This window comes from Chenopodium quinoa, unplaced genomic scaffold (assembly GCF_001683475.1).
Source record: "Chenopodium quinoa cultivar QQ74 unplaced genomic scaffold, ASM168347v1, whole genome shotgun sequence".
In the NCBI taxonomy this organism is placed as follows: domain Eukaryota; kingdom Viridiplantae; phylum Streptophyta; class Magnoliopsida; order Caryophyllales; family Amaranthaceae; genus Chenopodium; species Chenopodium quinoa.
In genome coordinates this window covers 5,883,091-5,894,941 of record NW_018742390.1, presented here as the reverse complement: position 1 = coordinate 5,894,941, position 11,851 = coordinate 5,883,091, and the positions used below count along the sequence as shown (strand labels likewise).

Below are 11,851 nucleotides of genomic sequence, written 5' to 3'. Positions count from 1 at the left end.
ATGCTTATGAGGGAGTGCTCTATCTCTTTTAAAGTGCCAAGTATTTGTAGCACATAAACATATATATATATATATATATATATATATATATATATATATATATATATATATATATATATATATATATATATATCATAATATCAAAACCAGGCAGCAAGAGCAGTAAAAGCAAGTAGCTGAAATTAGTAATTAACACAAGTGCACCAAGAGAAATGCATATCATACTTAAGGATCCCTTCTTTCACCAAAACTCAAAATTAAGAAACCTAAGACACATCGGCACCACATAGGCACATCACATCAGCATTGTATTTAGAAATAATCAAATCTCACAATCACACCACATAGGCATATCGCAGCAGCATCAATAATAATGCATAATAACAAAGAATCAATCACAACAACATAATACAAAAATATCATCGTCAAATGTCAAAATTATCAGAAAACTAATTTGATTTTGACCCCTTACAATTAGCACCAGAATATTTCCAACAAAAAGCAAATTCAACCATATATAACCAATCAAATACTCGAAGTAAGGCAAAATAAACATGATAGATCCTACTTGCTCGGTTTAATATATAAGAGCACACTCAAGATAGATCCTACTTGCTCAGTTTTATCAGCTTATTATACTCTAATGATTAGAACATATCCTAATAAATTTGCCCGTATTTAATACCAATAAATCACAGAGAATTAGAACAGTTCTACTAATTGAAGCACATACCAATTCAACGATCTTCATAGTCTCAACAAAAAAATCAAAATACAATGACTGTGTAATGCCATCAAGGTAGTGGGGGTTGCAAAGGATTGTCTAGTCGTTTTTGCAACTATTCAAACTTTAAGTTCTGCCAAGTAATTTCAATTTCATTAATTAGCATCATCTTAGAACCTTTTACTAGCAAATCTTAGAACCATTTCATCAACAAAACCAAACAAAAATCACTCAAAAATCGCAGAAAAATTCAAAAAAAAAATAAAAAAATAAATTAAAATCACCAAAAATTGTGCTAAAGATGCCTTGATCTAATTGTAAAATAACAAGAGCATACAATTCTATTGTTTATCTCTTTTATAAGAGCTATATATTCAAGCATGTGATCACAATTTGTAAACATAGTAGCTTTATTACTTTATTACTAAAAAAAATGAGGAAACATTGTAGATATAGTAGCTCACAAAGAAAATGCACGATCTTGAAAATAAATTGGTTAAAAGTTTTCAATCTAAGCTGCAAATGTCATAATCTATGGGCAGGATAATAATCCTAAAGTTATTAGGAATATACATGGTTACACCTAAAACTATCAAGTTTTTCAAGGTCCAACCTCCCTTTACTTTTTCCTTGTTACTTTGAGCAGGCCCTATTTAGTGTAACTTTGTAAGTCTTGCACATACAAAACCACAAATGCAACTTCAATCCAACACCAAGTAAGCATATAGATTAATAAGAGTAATATAAAACCATAGCTTTCAAATAACAAAATTAGCAAGGTAATTCATCTTGTAAGTGATATTATCTATCTGCTACCTATTTGTTCTGTAGTTCAGCAATTGGAACTATCATTTCTCCTGGACATGGGAATCTCACATTAAGTACTCTTTCTTGTCTATCACATAACAACTATGGAAATACTATCAGACCAAAATTCACATAACATCACAAATTAAGGCAACTGTAATCATGTTTTATACACAATTAGACCAAAATTCAATCAAACAAAAATTAATCCATAGGTCTAAGTACCCACCAAAATCCAGCAAAAACCAAGCAAAATTTCCCACAATTCTGGGTTAAAATTGATTCAAGCTCAATAATCAATACATTTTATCAAACAACTAACAAATCTATCAGCTAAATGGCAAAAAAAAAAAAATTCAGAAAAAACAACCAAAAATAGCTTTTAATAGTGTTAATTTCAGCTCAGAATAAAATCAGTGTAATTTTTAGTAAAAGGATCTTACAGTGTAGATGATTCCTTTGTCTTCTGCTTCTTCTCATCTCTCTCCAACGCCCAAGCGAAGTCGATTCGCTGAATCAAATTCACCGTTTTCTCTTCGTATTCAATTTCGCTGAGAAAATTTCACAAATTCAAATCAAAATCACCAAAAATTGCACAAAAAATTAGGTCAGATTAAGTTATTACATAAATGGAGGAGAGAGAAACTACGGGGAAAAGCGTTCGGTGCCAGATTCTTCGACCCGTCCGCCATTTTTGAGCTTTTGCATGTGTTTTATGGTTTTAGGGGAGATTTTCGATTTTGCAACTGAGCCCTAACTACGGCAAGAGAGATAACGAGAGAGAAGAAGATGAGAGATAGATGGCGGCGGCGATGATGGTTGTTGAGAATGGGAGAGAAGTGGCGAGGGGAGATCGCAGGAGAGAAGTGAGGGGAGATCGCAGGAGAGAGAAGGGAGAGGAGGGGAGGCTGTAGAGAGGAGAGTGATAGGGTTAGGGTTTATGAAGGGGCGGTTTTTTTTTAAAGACAGAGCCACCGGTTTTGAACCGGTGGCATTAATAATTTCCCCACCGGTTCGGTTTGAACCGGTGGCAATACCCTTTCCTCATAATCTCGCCGATTTTTCCCCCTTTTTTTGCCACCGGTTTTTAAAAACCGGTGGCCATTGCTCGGTGCCAATTTCTATTTTTCTACTAGTGCAACTATGCATAATCTCTCCATAGGGTTGAAATCTACCTCCCTCCACCGTTCTTTGACCATGCCCCTCTAAAATCCAAGGATCTTAAGTAGGGTTGTAATGTCATGGCTAGGGGTTAAGGTTGGGAAACAATTTGAAAATTTTGGTGGCAATTCCTAAGTGAAGCATAAGAGTGGCCATCTCTCAAGAACATCCTAAGAATTGAACCTATTCTCAAACTTATAACCTTCCAAAACAAACCACACCACATTACTCCAATCTTTTTCATATTTTTTTCACTATTTTATTTTATTTTTATTTTATTTTTTGGTTTTCATGAGTTTCAACTTTCTTGCCAAACCTTTTTGCATACTCTTTTCATGAATAATCTTTCAAAACCTTACTTGAACCATAATACACAACTTTCTTGCTCAATTTCAACATTATCAAACTCGAACCTCACAAGCCAATGCTTCACTAACTACAAGGATTGGTAGAACATAGGCCGATAGGTTTGTAATATGGCTAAGTCAAGAAAGGGGAAATAAGGCTCAAATTTGTTAGCAAGTTGGTGAATGTAAAAAATGAAAACCAAATTTGTAACAAAACACAAAGAAAACAAAGAAAAATGAGAAGAAATGCCCTATTCCTCCTCTAGAGTTATATGGTCACGATCTTGGGAGCTAGACGCCAATACAATGATTAAGATATGCATAGTTAAGGATCCTAAATGCCGCTCACAAGAATGATGAAGGCTAGAACAAATGACGCTCACACGGGATAAGAAATATAGCAAATCCCAACCAGGGGAATCCTATCCACCATAGAGAGAAACACCATCTTACCACTTTCCCGTGAACTAGGGCTAAACCGGGCTACCTTAGCTTACAATGTGTCTAATTCAACCCAAAGCATTCTCAAACCGTGTAAACCCTCATCAATTAGGAAGATAAGCATTCAAAGACACATCGTCAAGAGAGGCAAACCAATCCAAAAGAGTGAGCAAATTACAAATCAAAAATCATTTCAAATTGTCATAATTATGCTTGTAACACAAAAAGGGGAAAACAAAACAAAAGAAAGAGGAAGAAATTTAAAAAGGTTCACATACGAGACATATAATCCAATTAAATCCCAATCGTCATACAAGTGATCGTTCGATAACAACATCAACGATCACAGGTTCCATAGAACCAAAAGCAAACATCCTCGAACCATTCAACTTATTCCTAAGCTAAACCTAAGCTAAACACCCAAAGAAAAAGAAAATAAAAGAGAGGAAAGGTCTCACCAAACGCCGCTTGAAATGAAGACAAGATAAATTATGCAATCTCACCGAGGGGCCTCGATTTGCCCCTTAACTTCCTTTATCTCCATTTCCAAGCTTGAAAAGTGATCCAAAGCGAAAGAAACCACTGAGATAAAACAAAAATAAATAAAAAAGCTAAAAATCAAAGAAGGAAACTAGAACTTTAAACAAAATGAAGAAATAGAAATAAAATAAAACAATCTAACAAAAATTTGGATTAAGGGAAATTTGGATTATCGAGAGTTTGGATTTTTCTTCATAGGAGCGCGATCACCTACACAAACACTTGAAAATTCATTAGCAAAAGTTAATCAAAATCACCCAGAGACATCATCATCACAATCAAGAAGATAAATCAACATCAAACATGATAAAGCCAACCGAACCATGTAAGCTCTACCACCTACAATGAAGTCCCCCCACACTAGCATGATGACAAGCCTTTCCCCACACTATAAAAAAAACATCCCTTTTCTTCTTACACACCCCCCACACTAAAACAATGCATCGTCCGCGGTGCGCCAAATTAAAACATTGGGAGGGGGCAAAGGGAAGAAATAAAAAAACAAGGGGGGCTAGTGGCCACTAGGGTGGGCTTCGTCATCATCTCCATCATCCTCGGTGTCGTAAGAGAAACCGTCCAAAGGGATGCCGTGTGGGTCCCAACCACCGGTGAAACCCGGAGGCCAACCATAGTGACCTCGAAAGAGGTCTTGTTGCCATTGAGGCAACGGGTCGAAAGGGGCGGGAAGCTGAAGAGGGGAAGAGTTGGTAGGGTCGACATATGGATAGTTGGGGTCACCCCTAAAATCGCTCCCCCCGGGGAACGATAATCGTACCCTTTTTCCGTCGGGTAGTCTACCATATGGAGGAGGGCCCTTGCAAATAGGACCAAGTAGGTTGCAATCTTTGCCACTGAGGGACCGGGCCTTGTTGGGGTGGCCAATAGGGGTAATTTACTGGGGGGGTGACCTCACCCCTATCCACGGCCGCACCATAGAGAGCTTGGCTTTGCATAAACATACCCTGTTAGTTCTCCATCAGGCTTTGCATGCCAAGTTGCATGCTCATCATTTGTTGTTCAAGGCTACTCATGCCTTGATGTTGTTGTTGTTGCTGATGATGTTGTTGTTGTTTTTGTTGTTGTTTCTGATGTTGTTGTTGTTGTTGTTGCTGTTGTTGTTGTTGTTGATAAACTACCATATTCCTTGCGCCACCCAAAGTAGTGGGTAACACACCATTGTCTCGCGGAATTTTCCATATATTCCTAGTCCGTTCCGCTCCAAGGATGTACGGCTGGGGTAAGGCAAGATACAATGCTAATCGCGGTTAACAATCCAAGCATGAAAATTGTTGGCATCTGAAGTTCCTTGGAGGAACCCCGACCTTCTCATTTGTTGTATGTCAATGAATAAATCCCTTTCGGCCCCAATTTGAGTGCATGAGGGGAAGAAGCGTTCATATTTAAGCTTCTTGGCAATCCTTGTGATCATCCCGCCAAGGGCAATTTCTCTCGTCTTGTGACCCGACTTGATTGCCTCGCAGCACATGACGAACCAATACCCCATGTTGAGCCGCCCTCTCAACTCCTCCCTAGTAGTAACCCACAAAGTAAAGAGCTCTTCATGCGAGAGCTTACTCAAGTCTTGCTTGCTAAACACCGCAAACCCCAGTATGCGGTGAAGGATACGGAGAACAAGGTGGATAATATGGTTGGCCACCGAATACCTAGTGTTGAACTCTTCAAAATCGGTAATCGTTTGCCACCATCAAAATGCATCGTACTCTGGGAATAGGCTCAATGAAGGGGCAAGGAGGTCCGCCTCGGGGTTCAAATCCAACAATGTATTGAGATCACTAAGAGTCATAGTGTGCTGGTTGTTGAATAGTTGGAAGGAAATTTGGAAGTCGTTATTCCCATGTTACGGTGCACGTATTCTACAGCAGTGTAGTTTGCGCGCATAAAAAGATAGTTTTTAAGTATTTCCAAGCGTTTTGGCTATAAAATAGGACCAATTTATTCATGATATGCATAATTACAAAACATAAATAATTAGAATTTCATATTTCAATAATAATGTCTCAGAATTTTGATAATACATTGCGCGACTGGTCTTATTCTTTGACCAATGCTGACAAAAGAGAACTAGAATTGTTTCATGTTAGAGGCTTATTAGCCTTGAGGCATGTAGCAATTGAACATTATTTTCTTAGGGCATCTTTAGATTATTGGAGTCCAGAAACTCATTGCTTCAAATTTGATTATGATGAAATTTGTCCCCTGCCAGAAGAATTCGGTGCCATCTTTGGTTTTCCAGCCAAAAATCTATTGCAATGCCTACCCTACGTGAGTATTATTACCAAGACTTTGTACGCCATCTGAATCTGACAGATCCAGATTTAATTGAAATTGTGTGTGGTAATGAAGTAGATTTAGAAAATCTTGCAAATTTGTATTTCAATCATCCTGTCTCTGAGTCTTATCATGTATACCGTAGAAGGGCTTATATTTTTTGCATGTTTAGCAAGCTTTTATTTGCAAATGGTAGGGGTAGGACATGCTTGTTTAGCGTCTGTCCTTGAACATGTTGAATCTGGAAGATCTCTTATGCCTACTTGCCTTGGAGAAATTTTACGTGGCCCTGACGAAGCAAAAGCTGACCGGAAAGCCATCAGGAAGGGCTCTCTAGTACTGTTGCAGGTAAAAACACGCCCTGATTAGCCCCCGTGTCACAGTGCTTGTCGTCGTGACACGGTGGTTTTCTGCTTTTTTTCGACTAATTTTTTTTATTTAGCATATTTGGTTGATGGAGCGTTTAAAACTTTTTGAAGCCCCCGACGGTATTGAAAAATATGATCCCAATGATCTGGTCTGTAGGAAGAAGAATTACTCTACAAACATGTCATATGATGATTAGAAGGTCTTCTTTGCAAAGAGAGAATTTTCCATTCATTGGGTGGTGCCTTGGTGAAGGCTTACTAGGATGGTTGGCACGAATGATACTCCGTATTGTCGCGTTCCTAGTATTTCAAAGTTGACTTTTTATTGTCCTTCTCGATTGATGCAACGATATGGACTTGAACAAGTAGTTCCACGCTATAACGATAGTCCTCGTGAAGTATCGTTGCATGAAAGTAACGTTCATAAGTACGAGACTTATTGGATTGGAAGACCTTTGTGGACCGTTTCTGCGAGTTACCAAGCTCCTACTCCCTTATCTAGTGCATATAAGGCAAGGTTAAATCCGAGAAGTAGAAGGGATCGAGTCGGATCACGCAATTTTGATGTGAAGGGACGTTTTGGAAGTAAGAAGGCGCCTCCTAAAGATCGTCTAGGTCCGAGAACACAAGGAATTGAGTTTAAGACTCCTATAATGCCTAAAAAGAAGAATTATGTGAAAGCAAAGGGTAAGGAAAAGATGGTTTATAGAGCGAAGCAATCAAAGAATTCTAAGAAAGGTGAAAGGGGTGAAGGTTCAACTAGAGGTGTGACGGTTCAGGCTACAAAAGACACATTAATGGTGAAGGCCGACCTAGTTGAAAAAGAGAAGGAAGTTCCTAAAGTGAAGAAGGATTAGATCAATATTGCTTTGCTTATATGATTTATAACTTTTAATTTTGTAAATAAGGCGCATGATGCCAATAATTGTAGTCACATTTATTTCAATAATAGCATATTTATTTTTTTATTTTTTTATTATCCGAGTCAAGAAGTCGGACGCATTGGAAGAATAACAACAATCGTCGAACAAATATCGTAAAACAGAATTTGCCAAGTCAAGATTGTCGCGCCACAGAAAAATTCTGCCGCGTCACGCTAGAAAATACCGTGATGCGGGGATTATCTGCTATTTTTTTTGTGTGCAGGAAATCCACCGTGCCACGGTGAAAACTTCCATGACACAGTAAAAATTGCCGCGGTGTGGTGTCATCTGTGTGTCCTGCATATTACTTTTAAGCCTTTTAGCGAATATTTTTATATTTTGACTAAGGTGGAATGATTTTCCGCAACTTTTGGACAGTTATTTTCTCACCGGAATTATGCGAAAATTCTAATTGGTATTTAAAGGGTTTCAACATTACTGATTTACCCCTAACAAGAATTAGGGTTGCATTGTCAACACTTTAAACACCTAATATAGTCGGATAGTCGACTTGAAGATAAATCACATTCAAACAAGGCTTTTTGAATCAAATTGAGGTTTGACTTTCGTTGACTTTCTCTCTTCTCTCTCTTATTCATGGTTCTTCATTTTTGATTGGTTTACTTCATTAAATCTGGGTTTCAATGGCGAAGAAGAAGAAGCAAGCTATTTCTACACCTCAAGTAGTGCAACAAAAGGCTGCTCATGAAGTTGTTGGTTCGATTTTGCAGAATTTGGGAATTTCAAGTACCCCTTTCGTTCCTAGCCCGATTCAAGAGGGGGATGAACTGCTTACTCCGACGCCGGCGGGAGTTCAGTCAGCTTGTGGTGCTATTTCCGGTGTTCCATTGGATGCTGAAGCTACTTTCGTTGCTAAAGCTGCTGCTAGACCGAGTCAATCCAATGGAACAGTACCTAGGGTTTCTGGGTTTACTGTTCCATTGGTTGCTGGTGGATCTGGGCACGGTGGTGAACCTGGACATTCTGTACTTTCTTCCTCACCCTCTCTGGAGCATATTGCGCACAAAGTTAATGAAGATCGATCTGCTTCTCTTTCTGCCTTGGAGTTGAACTCGCGCAATTTTGATGAAAACCGTGCTGCTTCTTCCCCTGTTCTGGAGCAGAATGTGACTCGAGCTTCATCTTTTACTGGGAAATTGGCTGCAAAAGGAGCTACATTATCCTTTGTTGCTCCGTAAGTGCAAGATGAAAAACTAATTGCTGAGCTACAAGCAGCCGAGCTTGAGGAAGGTAATCGAAAATGGGCTAATGCTCTTGTTTTTTATGTGGTTGGCTTTTATCCTACTATTGCTGCTGTTCTTCGTTTCTTTTCTCAACAATGGAATGATATGCAAAAACCAGATGTGTATTGGCATGATGATGGGTACTTTATTATCAATATGTGTTCTAGTGATGATAGAGATACTATACTTTGTTCTGGTCCTCATATGTTCTTTGGAAAGCCTGCAATAGTGAAGCCTTAGTGCCCCGATTTTGATTTTCATGCTGAAATTCTTAGAACTATTCCTCTTTGGGTTAAATTTCCTAATCTCCCACTTAATTGTTGGGGATCTCACACTCTTAGCCGCCTTGGTAGTTTGCTTGGAGTGCCAATTTGTGCTGATGAGTGTACTACTAGACAGCTTAGAGTGTCTTTTGCTAGGGTTCTGATTGAGATTGATGTTACAAAGCCTATGCCAACCTTTGTGTGGGTTGAGAGTCCTTCGAAGGAATTATTGGAGATCAGGGTGGTGTATGAGTGGGCTCCTTCTTTTTGCTCTAAGTGTAACAAGATTGGTCATGATTGCTCTGTTAAGCCTCCTTTGCCTAAGCAGGCTTCTAAGCAACCAGCTCCTGTTCCTCCTAAGCAAAAGCAAGTTTGGGCTCCTAAGCCTACCCATGTTCCTGTTCCTACAGCTGCTGTTGATGTTGGGGTTTCTGTTCATGGTCAATCTATTATTACTCCACAGGTTCATACTTCTAAGAATTCAGATGAGGGTTGGAGAATAGTATGGAGGAAAACAAAAAGCCAGCAAACTAGAGTTCATCAGCCTGCTTCTACCTCTAATGCCTTTGTTGCTTTGTTTGCAAATGAAATGGATGGTGCAGGTGGTTTCACTATAAATCCAAGCGGGGGTGAGGTTAATCCCCCTTTGGTGTCATGATTTACTTTGTTTGGAATGTCAGGGGCCTGAATGACCCTGGCAAAGTTGCCTCTGTAAGTAGGTTGCTTCACTCTCATTCAGTTGATGTTGTTGGATTGCTTGAAACAAAAATCAAATTGAAAAATGTTCTCACTTATCAGAGGAAGTTTGGCTCTTCTTGGCTTTGGTTGTGTAATTATGATCATTCTCCCAAAGGGAGGATTTAGCTTGGTTGGAATGTGGATAGAGTAACTGTTAATGTCTTGAAGATTCATGAACAGTTCATTCATTGTACTGTTTCTTCTAAGGATCTTTCTACTCAAATTTTTCTCACTGTTGTCTATGGTCTTCACTCCATTCATGATAGGCTTTCTTTGTGGGAGGGGCTCAGAAGCATCTCTATCCAACATTCTCCTTGGCTTTGTGTTGGTGACTATAACTCTGTTCTTCATGCTTCTGATAGGCTTCATGGTGCTGATGTTACTGATTATGAGCTAGAGACTTTCAGAATTTGGTTGATGATTTGGACCTCACTGAGCTCAAAAGCAAAGGGTCCTTCTATTCTTGGTCTAATAAGGCTCATACTGGCCCTAGAACACTCTCTAGACTTGATAGAGCCTTTGGTAATCAAGCTTGGTTAGCTTCTCATGGGCATGTGGAGACTGTTTATCTCCCTCCTTCTTTATCTAATCATAGTCCAGTTTTGTTGGATATTTGCTCTGGCCCTGTTGGGAAAGGTAGACCTTTCCGATTTCTAAACTGTATTGCTGATCACCCTGATTTTCTTGATACTGTTTCGCAGGCTTGGGGCTCTGGTAGTTCTGTTTGGCAGAAGCTCAATTCTGTGAAGTCTAGTATCAAATCTCTTACTAGCAAGCAGTTTGGTAACATTGAGGAAAAGATTGGCCAGGCTAATGATGAGCTTTCTAGAATTCAAACCTTAATGGCTTAGAACCCTGATGATTTGGATTTATATGCTAAAGAATCTGATGCTATTAAGGTTGTCAAGCACTGGAATGATATTTAGGAAAGCATCTTCAAGCAAAAATCTAGGATTAATTGGGTTAAGCTTGGAGATGGCAATTCTCACTACTTCTTCTCTGTGATGAAGACTAGGCAAGCAAGGAATAGAATTGACTCCATTTTTTATTCTAATCAGGTGTTGCTCAAGGATCCAGATGCTATTTCTCATGAAATTATCTCTTTCTATAAGTCTCTTTTAGGGACTCAGGCTGGCTCCATGCTGTTGACCTTGTTACTATGCGGAGGGGTAAGCAGCTTAGCTCTGCTGCTCAGAGCTACCTCATTAGGCCTATTTCTCATGCTGAAATTGATGTTTCCCTTAAGGGAATTGATAACACTAAAGCTCCTGGTATTGATGGCTTTAACTCCTTTTTCTTTAAGAGAGCTTGGCATATTGTGAAAGATGATATTTATGCAAGTGTTATTGATTTCTTTAATAATGGGATCTTGCCTAGGCAATGGAATTGCACAACTATTACTTTGGTCCCTAAAGTCCTTTCTGCTTCTCATGTTAAGGATTTAGACCTATAGCCTGTTGTACTGTGGTCTATAAGCTCATTTCTAAAATCATAACTGCAAGGCTTGCTGCTGTCATTGGTGAGGTGATTGATGATGCTCAGGCAGAGTTCATTCCTGGCAAGCACATTGGTGACAATATTCTTCTTGCAACCGAATTGATCAAAGGCTATGATCACATATTTATCTCTCCTAGGTGTATGGTTAAGGTGGATTTGAAGAAAGCTTATGATTCAGTTGAGTGGGGATTCTTGATCACTGTCATGCAGGAGCTTGGTTTCCCTTAGAGATTTGTTGATTGGATCTGGAATTGTCTTACTTCTGTCTCTTACTCTATTCTTATTAATGGTTTTCCTGCCCCCCCCCCCCTTTGAAGCTAAGAAGGGGTTAAGACAAGGTGACCCTATGTCTCCCTTTCTCTTTGCTATTGGTATGGAATACCTCTCCAAATGCCTTGATGAGCTTAGGTTATCTCCTGATTTTAACTTTCACCCTAGATGTGAAAAGTTAAACCTAACTCACATGATGTTTGCTGATGACTTATTGATGTTTTCTCGAGCTGATAGTG

The 11,851-nt window shown here is 39.0% G+C and overlaps 1 long non-coding RNA gene across 1 annotated transcript; it reads right to left on the bottom strand.

Moving 5' to 3' along the window:
* Positions 1–860: 860 nt before the first annotated feature.
* LOC110700331 lies at positions 861–2,220 on the bottom strand. The gene is made up of 2 exons (XR_002507188.1): positions 2,181–2,220; positions 861–2,082 (listed from the first exon to the last, which is right to left on the bottom strand). It is a non-coding gene; the product is annotated as an uncharacterized LOC110700331 (long non-coding RNA).
* Between the last annotated feature and the right edge of the window lie 9,631 nt (positions 2,221–11,851).